The 15,083-nt window shown below is 43.0% G+C and overlaps 1 long non-coding RNA gene across 1 annotated transcript; it reads right to left on the bottom strand.

Annotated features, from left to right (window-relative positions):
• Positions 1-4,601: 4,601 nt before the first annotated feature.
• LOC144771813 (uncharacterized) lies at positions 4,602-5,918 on the bottom strand. The gene is made up of 6 exons (XR_013599489.1): positions 5,807-5,918; positions 5,616-5,713; positions 5,395-5,512; positions 5,208-5,300; positions 4,852-4,985; positions 4,602-4,725 (listed from the first exon to the last, which is right to left on the bottom strand). It is a non-coding gene; the product is annotated as an uncharacterized LOC144771813 (long non-coding RNA).
• Positions 5,919-15,083: the final 9,165 nt, after the last annotated feature.

Raw genomic sequence — 15,083 nt, 5'->3', positions numbered from 1 at the left:
AGACCGCTCTTGATAAGATTGCTTAACTACAGGAATAGAGATGCCATTCTCCAGAAACCAAGAGATTACAGGACATTCACGTAGATAATCATAAGATCATGTTTTTCCCCGACTTCACAATGTTGGTACAAGGCAGAGAAGACTCCGGCAACAAGACCTTAAATACTCCTTGTTGTTTCCAGCCCGCCTGAGAGTGGTGGCAAATGATAAGACTCACTTCTTCGATACTCTGGAGGCGGCAGGGGAATGGTTGGACACAAGCAGCTCTGCGAGGGACACCGCCTCGACAATAAGAGTAAATGACATGACCACTGAAGGCCCTCGTGGACACCGTAGGAGGGGGAAGAGACGTAAAACAACTCAAGATCCCAAAACCTCAGACCTAACCCAGTGCAGAGGTTGCAGGATCAATGCAGCGCCCTCCAGGCAGCAGCGGAAATCGTAGGTGCGCAGGGGAAACATCTTCGGTATCCAGCCTACAGGGACAAGAAAGCGAGGGCATCTCAAAAGGCACCACATGCAGGTTGCCCTTCTACAAGGGACACACCTACTGGGGTCTGAAGTGAAACAACTGCAGAGACGATGGAGGGGGCAGTTACACGCCACAGGCTACTCAGCATATGCTAGGGGAGCGCTAATTTGGGTTTGATCAAGCATCCCATTTCACATAGAAGATTCGCTCATTAACACAGAGGGCCGTTATCTCATTGTAAGGGGAAAATTAGATGGCCAGCCCATTGTCATTGCGTCCAAATACGCGCCAAATACTTACCTGGCTACATTTCTGGCGGCACTATCGAGTAAATTGTCCACCTGGCACAGGGTTCCGATGATAATAGGGGGGGACTACGATAGTGTTCTTGAGGTCTCCTTAGACCGTTCTTTTCCTCCACTTCTGGGGGCGGTCACACATGCTGCCATGAAGGCGCTAAACAACTGGGCCACACAATGGCGCTTAATAGACACATGGACACTTAGAAACCCACATGACAGGGTGTATTCATTCTACTCCGGGGCACATGGATTACAGGTCAGCCTTGACCGAATAATGGTATCTGATGACTTGTTGACAGCGGATGCAGGCTCACAATATCTAGTGAGAACTCACTCGGACCTTAATCCACACACGTTACAGCTAGACAGGACCCATAGCATACCACCGGTTCCGAGGTGGAACCTGCAGCCAGACACGCTATTAGGAGTCAGTGGAGACAGCAGTTGCACAGAATTTTGAGGACAATGCAGATACCGCCTCGTCTCTGTTGATAGAATGGGACACCTTTATTGTAGTTGTTAGAGGGCACTGCCTCTGCATACAGGCCGGCATACACAAGCAGTTAGAGACAGACCTCACCTCACTAGAGAGAAAACTGATGTCCCATGAAAGAGAGGCGGTTGCGGGCCCACACAGTAGGTTAACTCACTGTAAGGAGAAGCATGCCTGGTTACAAGAACGGCTTCACTGCCTTAATTATGCAGCAGATTTGGCACGTACGCGTCACTCAGGTGACAAGGCCGGCAAGCTCTTAGATCTCTTAGCCTGGATTATCCATCAAGATGATGTTGCATCGCCTGTCACCTCTCTCTGATCTACTCAGGGGGCTATAGTATACTCACATTACGACATACACTGGGAGTTTACAAATCATCCTGCTACACTATACAAGTCCCACACTCGAGCCAACATGACTGATATTTGTGGGTACCTAGAAGACACTGCCATGTCACAGATTACACCTGAGCATAAACTCGAGCTAGATGACCCCATTTTCTTAGAAGAAATTCAGGCAAGCATGCGCTCATTGGCAAATGGAAAAGGTCCGGGCCTGGATGGACTGCCGGCGGAGTTCTATAAAGCTTACATGGAGGTGTTGGCACCTCAACTCAACAAGGTCTATGAGACCGCAGTGGAGGCCTCTACTTTATCTGATACGCAGAACAAAGCACTGCTGGTTTCTCTCCCTAAGCCTGGAAAGGACCAGGAAGCGCTGGGCTGATACAGGCCACTGGCGCTTCTTAACACAGACTACAAGGTCCTAGCATCCATTATCGATGCAGGCTTGGCACCGTTGGTAAGGAATTTAGTGCACGAGGATCAGAATGGGGTTGTTCCCACGAGAAGCACAGCACTTCACATAAGAAGGTTTTTTAGGGTGCAGCACTATGCAGCAGACACTTGGCCTCGCTCTGGCTGCCTTGTCTGGAGAAGGCCTTCCACTCCTTGGAGTGGCCATATTTCTTCGAGGTGCTGCGAAGATACGGGCTGGGCAACGCATTTCTCCAAATGGTGCAGTTACTATATAAACGCCCTTCTGTTAGAGTTCAGACGGGTCAGCTCATATCGGAAAGCATACAGGTGAACAGAGGTACTAGATAAGGCTGTCCCTTATCCCCACTCCTTTTCTCTCTCGCCATGAAACCGCTGGCAGCTCGACTCCTTAGGGATGGGACGGAGTAGGGCATCCATCTGGGAGATGGCTTACATACTGTCTCACTGTATGCTGATGATCTGTTACTGTATCTAAGAGATTTGAACGATATCACTACTACCATAGCAAATACACTTCAATACTTTAAAAGGGTATTGGGTCTCTAGGTAAACTGGACAAAATCGGACCTGTACCCATTTTGCGAAGGCACCGCTGAAATAGACGTGTGTATTAACAATTTTTCTCTCCGGTGGTACCCATTGATGGATCGAGGGTGAAAACAAAATTTTTTGTATACCCCTCTCGAAGTCTCTTTCCCATAACAGTAATATGTATTAATCGTGTGGTTTCGAAATTAACCAACTTAGAATAGAATGCACACACATGAATACACGTGGGATACTAATTTGCTTGTGTTGCGAATCTTAATCTGCTAATTAAGTGAAATCTTTATACTAATCTGGTATGCAAATGTCATAATCTTACTAAAATCTATGTGTGTATGCTTTGTGTATGACTTATTGTGGCCGAAATTATTGAGAATGGTAAGAAAACCACGCCTAATTGTCGCATAACCGCTAGGTAATAACTAACCGGGTTACCTTAGAATGGGGGGACGTAAAACAAGGGCTATACTTCGAAATCTAACGTTTATTTGTGTTTGTTTCTATAATATTTCCCATTGTGGCCTATGAGGGCTGTTTGAAAATTGAAGTTTGCGACATTCCAAAACTGTAGTGATCTACGCATGCACGACACTGCTCGAGAGAAGTGCAAGCAGCCTGTGCCTGTACAGCGTGGGTCAAGGTCAGCGTGGCCTGGATAGTTGACTAGTGCCAAAAATGTGTATGTCCGCATCGTGAGCATGGGAAACAAGCCTGAAATGATAATTTAAAGGACACAAGTGAAAAAACTGTTAAAGAACAATCGAGACCTTATTTCTTCATTATAATGATGACTTGGCGGAAATATGGACAATGAGGAGATGAGGTTATGCTCATCCACCCCTTACAAGGGCCAATGAGATTGAACGAGGACCCTAAAAGTTTCAAATCTTAGATGGATAAGTTAGGGAAAAAAGGTATAAAAGAGGACGTTTGGAAGTAAGAAAAAAAAGCTTGCTTTTGATTTTATTTTCGCACCACAACATGCTGTCGGACTGACAAATTTTTCCTAGGGTGCAAAGACTTTGACATTTTTCTTGACTTTAACTTTTGATGGGTGCGGAGTCCGGATGAGAGGTGAACATCAAGAAAGAATAGAGAAGTGGTTTTTGGGAACTAGTTGACGTATATTTAACAAGGACCCCCTGAAGACATAGATACTGTAGTTCCTAGGTCAGGGAAGGAATATCAATTGACAAAAAACAACCTAGGCAACCAATGTATAGAAACACAATTTGATGTAGAAGGACAAATGGCTGCCATATATTATAAAATCAGTGTTTTATTGTGAAATTAAAAATACAACAAACAATGACGTAATACAATTTTTAGGTCATAAAAAATTAATCACAGAATTACAAAATTAAAATTCGTACATGGTGCATTATACATAGAAATCACTATACAACACTCTATACATAACAGGGGGGAGATTAAAATAAAACAATTAATTAACACCAAAGAATGTCAAATAACTAATAGGTGGCACAATATTTCTCTACGCGCGTTTCGGCGACCAGCGCCTTCTTCTGGAGTTGCCACGTGAATTTCTAAAGGATAAGGAAAAGCCATACAAAAAAATACAGTTATTCTTAAAAAATATGACATACTAAAAGATACATACATGTCAATATCAGTTCAGCAGTCAATTGAAACCTTCTATAATCATAGATATCATAACAATGTACTATTGATTAGATTATTCGTCCTGTCCATTTCCTTACTCAATCTGACCTTTCAGGGGAAACAGGCGGATAAAAGGTCATTCAATATAGAGGGACTATCGCGACTTAGCCGCTCTAGAAGATGGTGAGAAAGATAGTTGGTAGGGGGGTAGTGGAGGTAGGGCAGATAGGCCATTGGATAAAACATTTTAGAGTGATTGTAACCTAAATTGCTGACGGAAGTTGCTATATAGGTGACTGTTATTCCATAATGTCCATTATTATAGTAAAGGCGTGATCTGGCAGTTTTTTAGGGTTGACTTCTTAATCAAAGCTAGCTACTTTCCTTCCTTATATATAGTTAATACTTACAAGTAGCACTGAGAAAGTAGCCAGTACACTGTGGTCTCTGTTTCTTGTTTAAGGTCTCCTTTTGGAGGACTGACGTTGCAGGAGCTTATGTTATGGCTTAAAACAAAAAATTAAAGAAAAAACATATAAACATATATTTTATTATTTATCCTCTGTAGTAAGCACTCATTGTTCTCCTTAGTTGCTAGGATAGGTTGCTTGCTTATTTATTTTTATATTTACCTGATAAAACCAAGCTTGTAGATTTTATTTCCTGTCCACTACACTTGTTCTGAATAGCGTGTAGTTGATCGTGTAGACTTGATCATGTCTATTTGATAGAAAGAAGTCTTCCGATTCCTTTATGTTTTGAGGTCCTGTAATGCAGGCCATAAATTTAAGATTTGTAGACAAGATTCAGTTGCTATTCTAGCTGTACTTAAGGTAACACGAGAGAAGGGATTTCAAAGTTAATGGGTACTCTTGTTTCATTTTATGGGATTGTTTAGCATTAAAGACAGTAAAGCTAGCTACAACCACTTCTTCTACATTTTTCGTTTAAAAGGTTAATTTTATCATTTTTTGTATATTGCCCTTACCTAGTAGCTTCTACCTAGTAGCTGGTAAAGTAGCATGGATAGCATCTTCAAGGATGTATTTTCTTATCTGGGCACAAAACAAAATGGTTCTTTCTATTTTAAATAGAGAGATGAAAAAAGGTCAGATATTTATTACTCTTGTTACAGGTTTTTAAGGTCAAATGATTAACACCTTCGTTTTCCTTACCAGGATTTTACTTCCAGTTTCTTATTTGGAACTGAGGCGGTCTTTAAAGTCACGATACGATGTGATAAAAGGAAAAATATTTAACGTGGTCCGATTGGTGTTAAAGGTGATTTCCAATCTGTGAATGTAAAACGCGTGGGATCAAATATCTATATATTTAGAAACTTCTCCTATTTTCTTTCCTTGCTACTTAAGGGAGACGGAAATATAAACATTCTTACCTAAAAAATTAGACTCCTCATTCAACTTGCAATGAAGAAAGTTGTATTGAATTCAGGCTTTTGAACACGTAGCGATAATTTTTAAAAGATCTCCCTGCCTGTAAAACATGGGGAGTAAGTTCACTAAGGGCATAAAGTTATGAACTTACAGCGATCTATTTAAAAAACGAGACAATTCTAATCGTTCTTACCCGAGAATAAACGGCAGGGCTCTCTGATTCCCTCGAGAGGATGTAAAGGATGGCGTCTCGACCGGGAGTATTGATGAATAAAAGTGTGTTCCAAAGGTCGCGTTTAAATACCGTTGCTCGCGGGTCAGATTGTCTCCAGCTGTGTGGGTTTTTACTTTGCCACACGTAATGAAGATAGGACTAGTCTTCTCAATCTAGTGTCAACGGGTCGAAAACGGACTTGCGTGTTAATCTGTAGAGACATTGTAACTTCCGCATTAGGGTGATGGAAAGTAAAAAAGGATTATCGTTTTATGATTTCTTGTATAATCTTTTTCTTTATGTAGTTGAAATGACAAAATAAGACCCCAAAAATTATATAAGGAGAGGTGGCTACAAGAGCTATATGGCTCCGATGGATATATCCCTTGGAGGCTGGATATTGTAATTGTAACGGGGCGAAATTAAGTTACATACTACGAAAGAACATTCATATGTGAACCATTTAAAAATATAGTGTATGCTTACAGCTAATGTATGTTATATCATACAAACATATATATATATATATCTCCGTATATAATGACAATTCCTATGCTGCATGTATCTTTTTATAGAGCTTCTCATGAGGACTTTCATGTCAAAATTAAAAATAAACTTCTACAGTATCAGGATTTTAGCAGATGGCGTGTTCCCATGGAATTTCGCTATTTAATCCCTGGCGAAAGGTGTTAAAAACAAAAATCCAGAAAACTTCTCTTTTTTTCCGGATGGCAGTAGCTCCTTTGGCATCGGGGGTATGGATCCTCTCTAGGATTCTCCATTTAAAATCTTCTACACAGTGTCCTTTCTCTAGGAAGTGCTTTACCATTGGGGAAGCAACTTTTTTGGTTCTTATAGCAGAGCGATGCTCGCTTAAGCGGGTCTGAATCATGCGTGATGTTTCTCCTACATATCCTAGAAGGCATGGACATTGTATGAAATATACCACATTGGTAATCTACAATTCCACATTTCTTTTGCTTTTGTGATGTGGCCATTGTGGGTAAATTCCTCTCCTCTTAGGATATTTACGCATGAAGTACACGAGGAACATGGGAACGTCCCTTTCACAGGATTATTCGTTAAGATAGATCTTTGCGTCCAATTTTCTTCAATTGTGGAGGTTTTAAAACGAGAATGGACTATATATTCTTTGATGTTCTTGTTTCTTCTGTGTGCAAAGAGGGGCTTCGCTAGTCTCTGTTCCTTGGAGCAATTACTTAGGAACTATGCTGTCCTTACTCTGATGTCCGTTTTCCGAAATCTTGGTAATATCATCTCACCTTATTTTTTTGAACTATTCTGCTAATACATGTAAACTGTTTGAACTTAACTTTCTTTTTCAGGTTATTAAATGTTTTAATGATTATTAAAACAATGCTAAATAAAGTAAGGTCATCCTAGGAGAACTAATCTCTGAATAAAAATGTAATTATTGGAGAATGAAGCTGGTCTTGTTGTCCATTAGTTAACTTTTACTAGCTGATCCATTGACCAAAATGGTGGGGTGTTTAATGTTTATTAAAGAATAAAACCATGGTAATATTGATAAACTGCAGATGTATATAGTGTATAGAATTTTAGAATGAAATAAGACACTCCGCTAAAATCCAGCAGCACTCCTCTAGTCTTCACTAATCCTGGGAGCAGGGTGATTTTGTGTGTATGAATGACTCGCGGTGTTATGGGCCCCACTGATGAGTAGTGTGTGATAGCTTTTAGTAAATATGGTGATGGTTTGCTAGTTTTGTTTAGAGCCGCGCTGGATCACCATCAACGTTTCCGATACTTGGCATCTTCATCTATCGGAAACCCACTGATGTGCTAGAGGGAAATCTGATCAGGGCTGTGTCTGCGATCAGAGCTAAGACCCAATTCTGGAAGTCACTTCCTCTGAACGTCATGGGCAGAATCGCACTGACCAAGATGATAATACTACCAAAACTACTGCACTACTTCTTGAACACTCGTTCTGTGTTCCGGCCAGGATTTTCAGCGATCTCGAACAATTGATTTGTGACCTCATCTGGAACAAGGGCCGGTTGCGTATCGCATTATGGAAACTGCACGCCCCTACCAGTAAAGGACGCTTGGCGGTGACCAATATGGAATTTATATTATCTGGCGGCGCAACTACAATGGGTGACGAGATGGTTTGCAGGTAAGGGTTTAGAGGACACGACCACCATGCAACCACCCTCGTCCCAATCCCAAATATAGAATCTGTTTAACCCTATAGCCCGTGCGCCACGCCCATCGCAGACCTGCCTGGCCCTAGCATACAAGTGATATAAGAAGAACTTGTATCCTACTAAAGATACAATCACTTATGCCCCATCACTGCCGCTCTTAGGGACGCCTAGTGGCAAGACAGGCACCTCTAAGGGGGCGCTTACACACTGGCATGAAGCGAATTGAGTACGCTGGGCGATCTCTATGCGGGGGGTGCGTGGATATCATTTGAGACTTTGGCGGAGGATCACAACCTGCCTAAAGGTCAATTCCTACTGTATAATTCGATTACGACCTTGCTCTCTGCGGCATGGGGCGATGTTACCACCGAACTGGAGATACACCTTCTGATGCAGTACCTACATGTCATGGACAATGGATCACATATTGTACATTGGTTGGTTGAAGCACTGCTTACCCATACTATGAAACCCATGACAGCCCTTCGACTACGGTGGGAAGCTGACAGGGGACAACAATGGACAGGCCGTGAATGGGACACATTGTTAGATAATCCCACTAATGCTCTGAGAAATTCTAAGTTTAAGCTTATACCAACATACATAACGCAAAGAGCATACCTTTCCCCGGACAAATTAAACAAATATTTCCATATCAACTCTTCGACATGCCCACACTGTCTGCAAATAAACGCAGACTTCCTACGTATGCTCTGGTCTTGCGCCTCCCTGCATGCTTATTGGCAAGAAGTTACCACAGCACTTGTAACATGTACTAGACGGTCAATAGCATGCATGTGGGAGGTATTGGCACAGTAAAACATGAATTAACAGTAAGAATGTCATTCTTTATCAGGTTTAATGTAGTTAATTGTCTCCTACTGCACATGTGTATATTGTTATATGTAACTGTGGAAAAAGATTAAAACTGCAAATAAAGATATTTAAACGAAAAATTAAGGGGTGTGTTGTCAGGGGATACAGAGTTGTACCTCCTAACTCCTTGAGACCTATTATTACAAAGTTATGTCATGCTGGATATTTGGGAATCAGCCGCGGCCGGTAGTAGGTGTACCTGCAGGGCGGTGATGTGGGGAGGGGGAGGGGCAGGGCGCGGGTAGTAATGTATGGATTACAGACCTTAACAGGTAAGTAAACATATACATAAATAAAACGAATTTCGTTGCGCGCACTGCATCGCATGGTGATGCAGTGCACACAACGAAATTCGTTTTATTTATTTACATGTTTACTTGCCTGTTAAGGTCTGTAATCCATACATTACTACCTCCCACCCTGCCCCTCCCCCTCCCCACGTCACCGCCCTGCAGGTACACCTACTACCAGCTGCGGCTGTTGGGAATAGTGAAGAGTAAACGGAAGGTTAATGCGTTGTATTGGTGGCCCAGGATGGATTTCGAAATAGAAAATGTCATAAGAGAGTGTGAATTATGTGAAGGAGCTGACAAGTCTCAGGTTGTTTTGAGGCCACATTTGCATCCAGTACCTTGCCTGGAAATGCCATGGGAAGTTATTGGTGTGGATATCATGGGCCCTGTAAGTGAGGCTGCTCTTATGTTTTGATAGCAATGGACTATTTTTCCATGTGGCTTGAGGTAGATTTGTCCAAAGAGCCACTGCTAATGCTATTGTTGCATTTTTAGACAGTATTTTCAAAGACAAGGATTACCAAAAAAGGTTATTTCTGATAATGGAGTAAAGTTCAGGAGTGATAATTGTAAGGATTTACTACGTCTTAATGACATTGAACATAGTTTCACATCTCTCTATCATCCAAGTGGAAATGGTGAAGTGGAGAGATTTAATAGAGTGTTGAAGGGTTCTTTGCAAGCAGCTAGGAATAATGGGTTGAACTGGAAAGCAGGAATTAAATGTACTATATGGATGTCTCGTATCACTCCGACTCTTACAGGATTCAGTCCTTTTACTATAACGAGGGGCCGAATATCTTTTATGAAGGATAACCAAGGTTGATAAGTGAATTCCAGATTGTCACATTGTTCTCCTACTGTGGTCAAGTAAAATACAAGGAGTATCAAGATAAAAGGAAAGGTGCAAAGGATTGTCAGGTGGCTATAGGAGATGTTATGAGGGTTAAGCTACCTTTCAAGGTGAAAAAAGGGGAGTGTCAGTTTTCCAAACCTATGATGATTAAGGAAGTATTTAGTAATTCTGTAAGATTTGGATGATGTTAATGTGTGGCATTTGAGCTGGGTGATGAAATGTGGGAAAGGTAGTTTGGAAAGTGTTGAAAAGGAAATGGACTTTTATTGTGTGGTTGATTTATGGATGTAACAGTGACGAAAACATTAATTCTGATTTGAATAATGAGGGATCGAATGGTGATAATGATCACGAACTTTCAGAGTGTGGTGGGTTGGAAATGGACACTCAAGTTTCGAGATGCAATGTTTCGGATGAAGGAGTTCCTTGCTGTAGTGGATTAGATGAAGGAATTCCTTATTGCAGTGATCTGAAAGAGTGATTAAGCGTTCTGTATTTTTACAGGATTATGTTCCTTGAAATGTTATTATATTATATTTTTACTTATAGATTCTGTTATATTTGTTCTACTTATTATAGTTGTTTTCCTTTATAGTGTTATTTTGATTGTCTGATGTAGAGGGGAAGATGTGTTGTGTAGTTATATGCACGAGGGAACATGCAGCATTCTAGAATGTGTTATGTCACTATGAGGTTATGCGTGTGCGTTCTAGTTAGGACAGCAGAGTTCACTGTCCAGTCTTGATTAGGTTATCCCACTGACACATACTCTCTAGAGGCCCTTCCTGTCTGTCCATGTGACAAACAATCCCATCTGTCTGACTTGCACTTTATATTTTTTGCAAACTGTATACTGAGGAAAGGAAAAGATGTATTCTTCCGCTTTTAAGCAGGTTTAAGTTTCCACTGTGTCGCCCAGTTTTATACTCTTTACCGATGTTACCTGACCATTTTACATGACATTGTCTAGCTTCATTTTTATGGTATGCCATAAAAAGGAGGTGGTGGCATCCCTAAGATGGAAAGCAGGAACGTTAAAGAGCTAGGGGGCAAAAGCGTATTCATTACACACAGAATACATTTAGATATAATCAGTGTCTGTGTCTAAACTTTTTTAATACATGTTTTATAAATTGTAAATAGCTACGGAATTTTATTAATGTGTTATTTTAATCTTTTTTACTTTGTATTCAACTGTATTCAAATGCTTCTTTCTAAACTATTTATGAAATAGCGAAAGAAAGATTGTTGATGATGACAAAAGTTCTCACCCGCCCAAGGGTAGTGTGAGGAACTGGGTTCTTATTGAAGTTCCCCCACATTTTTTGCCTGGCTTTTGATGCAACATTGACTAAGGTGTATTGGATCCCTGCTAACCAGGTTCCCAGTACCAGTGTTCTTTCCCTAAAACTGTACTGCACTTGGCACAACTTCAGCCACCCCTGTAAGTCCCTAGTAAATGGTGCCCATGGTATCGAGGGCATTTGGACTAAAGAGGGTCCACTGGGGCTGCAGGCCAAATTATGCCACTCTAGAGACCCCTCACCAAGACCATGAAAACTACCATTGCAGGCTGCGTGTCTTGTTGCAGAGAAATCCAAAGAGTCGACTTGACACACATCCCTTAGTGCCATGCCCCCATGCATTGCATATTGCAGCCCTAAGGCAGGGTGGACTATATCCCATGTGTGGACATATTTGCTTGAACAGAAATGACTTTGTAAGCTCTAAGCCATTCTTGGATATTGTAAGTAGTCAGGGAAGCCATAGAGAGTACATGGGCTGAATACTTGTCATTACGAGTTTCGTAGCTCTATGATGGTTCCACTGTCCCCTAGGATGTTTGGTACCAAATATCGTGTCTTAATAAATCCTCACTTATGCCAGTGGTGGATTTATTAATAAATGCACACACAAACCCTTTAGAGAGTATCCTGAATGTGAGAAGTTGGCCTGGCATATGATGTCCACTATTCTAGTGGGCACCTTGCACCAGTCCAAACGACCCTTATTGATGGTAGGTTTAAGACAACCTTTATAGAAAGCTATACTAGTGGTAGCTGTAGAGAGCAGCCTTCGGGCTAAGTCTTGAAGGTATGTAAAGAAGCTTGTTTTACCAGTCTATAATCTCTTGAATGATCAAATGAAAGTACACCACACAAGGTATATATATAAAATATATGTATTTATTCTAAACACAACCTGTTAAAATTGGGGGTCTCTGTTTGGAACAGGTAGGTACTTGTGACAAGCAGGGACCCTCTCCTCTAGTCAGAGCAAGGGAATTACCCTCTTAAAATAACCCCTGCTCACCCTCTAGACAGCGTGGCGCGAGCAGTCAACGCTTATTTCAGAGGCGATGTAAGTTAAGCAGTTGGGCCGCATACAGTAACCCAGTGACAACACTACAAATGGACACCACACAAGTTTTATATTAAAAATAAGTATACTTTATATAGAGTTATCACAAGACCAATAAACGACAAAAAAAATCCACAGTACTATGAAGTTTCAAGAGTTCAGGTTAAAAAAGCTTAATTCAAGGTTCTGTGTGAGTCGGTAGCCTTGTCCGGCTACAGTGTTGCTGAGAAGAACACAGAGTCTAACAAATCCAGCGGACTGCGGCGGTCCGGGCCCACGCAAATGTCGACAGACTCAGTCACAGTACCTTTTCCTTGAGGCGGCCGGCACGGATGTGCGAACCGGTTCCGGGGTTCGTCGCGGTGTAGAACAAGAAAGCGTTGCAGGTCACGGTGTCCTTCCAGTCGCGGTGCAGGCTACGGCTTGTTGACAGTGTCGAGACGGAGTCGGTGAGCTCAGAGGTGGCGTTGTTCGAGGCGGACGTTGCTCGTTGCGGTGCTTCCAGCTTTACGGTGTGGCGACAGAGCCGGAGTTCGGGAGCTGGCATTGATCAGTCCGGACAGCGGTGCGAGTTAGGCGGCGCATCGCAAAGCGTGCGAGGCGGTGCCCAACTCTGGTGCGCTCACAGGACTCGAAGTCAGAAGCAGTGACCGCGTCGGTCAGACCAGCTCGATTCGGTGTAGCGAGGTGTTGTATGTCGCGGTGTCCTTCCAGTCGCAGTGCAGGCTATGGCTCGTTGACGGCGTCAGGATGGAGTCGGTGAGCGCAGAGCTTGCGTTGTTCGAGGCAGATGTTGCTTGGTGCGGTGCCTACAGGACACCGGGCCGGTCATGAGAGTCGGACTCAGCTCCCTGTCTCTGTAGCCACTTGTTTTCAGCCGCAATTCACAAAGGCTGGTGAAGTCCACTGGTCCTGGGACTTCGGTCAGGGGGTAAGCTCTCTTCCAAGCCCTTGGAGATCTTTGCACAAGTTGAAAAGAAAAGTCCACAAAGTATTTCTCCTCCCTTTGGCAGCAAGGCAACCACTGCAGGCCAATCCCCCAAGCAGCACTTCAGCTTGGAAATAGTCTCTTCTCAGTTTCTTCAGGTTCCTTCTCCTCAGCAGAGATTTTGTCTTGTCAGTTCAAGGAGTGATCTAATTTCATGGGATCAGAGTCCCAATACTTATACCCCAAAATCCTTTGTTCTCTGAGAGGAGAGGCGCATGTGCCCAGTTCAAGCCAGTTCTGAAGTACTCTGTTTACCAGACTTCTCCTTCCCTTTCACAGCACAGGGCAGACACATCAGACGCCCCACAGGAGGTGGAGCCAGCTTTGTGGAAGGCAAGTACAGTCCAGGAGCACTTTGTTGACAGTCTTCCTTCTCTTCTTTCAGTGTGCAGGTCAGAGACATCAGACACGCCACAGGGGGTGAAGCCAGCATTGTAGAGGGAAGGCTCAGCCCTATTCAGGTCCCAGGTGCAACTCCTCCCTCCCATCTGGATGCAGATCTCCCGATTCACCATGGGCTGCCCCAGCCTGTCTCCTGGAATTTCCCAGGCCTGTCACACACAAACCCAGACAAGGAATACACAACCTCGCAGAGGCAGGTTCAAATGAATAGGCAAGCAAATACCTACTTTCTAAAAGTGGTATTCGCAAACACAGAATATTGAAATAAACTTTACTGAAAGATGTATTTTATTATTCTGAGTCCAGGCATACTAAACTCGAATTCCTAACATGTTCTCTGAGTCTGTTAGGATTATAGAAATATAACAATACAGCAGTCCATTCTGGCCTATGGAGAACAGGTAGCCTTGCAATAGTGAAAAACGTAAATGGCTGTAGTTCACTATTAGGACATGCCACACACATCAGGGCTTGTCCTACCTTATACTTACTATGCACCCTGCCCATGGGCCTACCATAGGGGTGATTAATATGAAGAAAAGGGAAGGTTTAGGGATTGGCAAGTGGGTGCACTTGCCCAGTCAGCATGACAGTACCAGACTGCTCGCAGGCTCTGCAATGGCAGAACTTAGACACGTTTTACAAGGCCCCTTCTGTGGGTGGCACAACCAGTGCTGCACCCAGGGTGGTGTGGAGTGCAAAAAAATGATGGATTTAGGCCCAGATCTCTGTACTGGGGTGAATGTATGACATTGTTCTACATTCTGTCCATCAACTGTGTTTTTTGCAATTTTCACCCCGAGTGTGCTGGGTATGCTCAGACGTGAGTCCCAGGCTCTCCACACCACTGGAGTCAAGCTATCCAGGCTGATGAAGGCTGATAGCCTGAAACCGGTCCTTGGATACTTGATTCCGGTCTGGGAAAGACATGGCTTGGTAGTTCGGACTGGACTGTTCCCATGAGGCACAGGGTCAGAGCTGATTTGCATATAGCCAGTGTCTAACCCAGGGTGGTGTGGAGTGCAAAAAAATGATGGATTTAGGCCCAGATCTCTGTACTGGGGTGAATGTATGACATTGTTCTACATTCTGTCCATCAACTGTGTTTTTTGCAATTTTCACCCCGAGTGTGCTGGGTATGCTCAGACGTGAGTCCCAGGCTCTCCACACCACTGGAGTCAAGCTATCCAGGCTGATGAAGGCTGATAGCCAGAAACCGGTCCTTGGATACTTGATTCCGGTCTGGGAAAGACATGGCTTGGTAGTTCGGACTGGACTGTTCCCATGA

The sequence above is a fragment of the Lissotriton helveticus genome, chromosome 8, assembly GCF_964261635.1.
Source record: "Lissotriton helveticus chromosome 8, aLisHel1.1, whole genome shotgun sequence".
Taxonomy (NCBI): Eukaryota; Metazoa; Chordata; class Amphibia; order Caudata; family Salamandridae; genus Lissotriton; species Lissotriton helveticus.
This window is presented reverse-complemented; position numbering and strand designations above follow the sequence as displayed.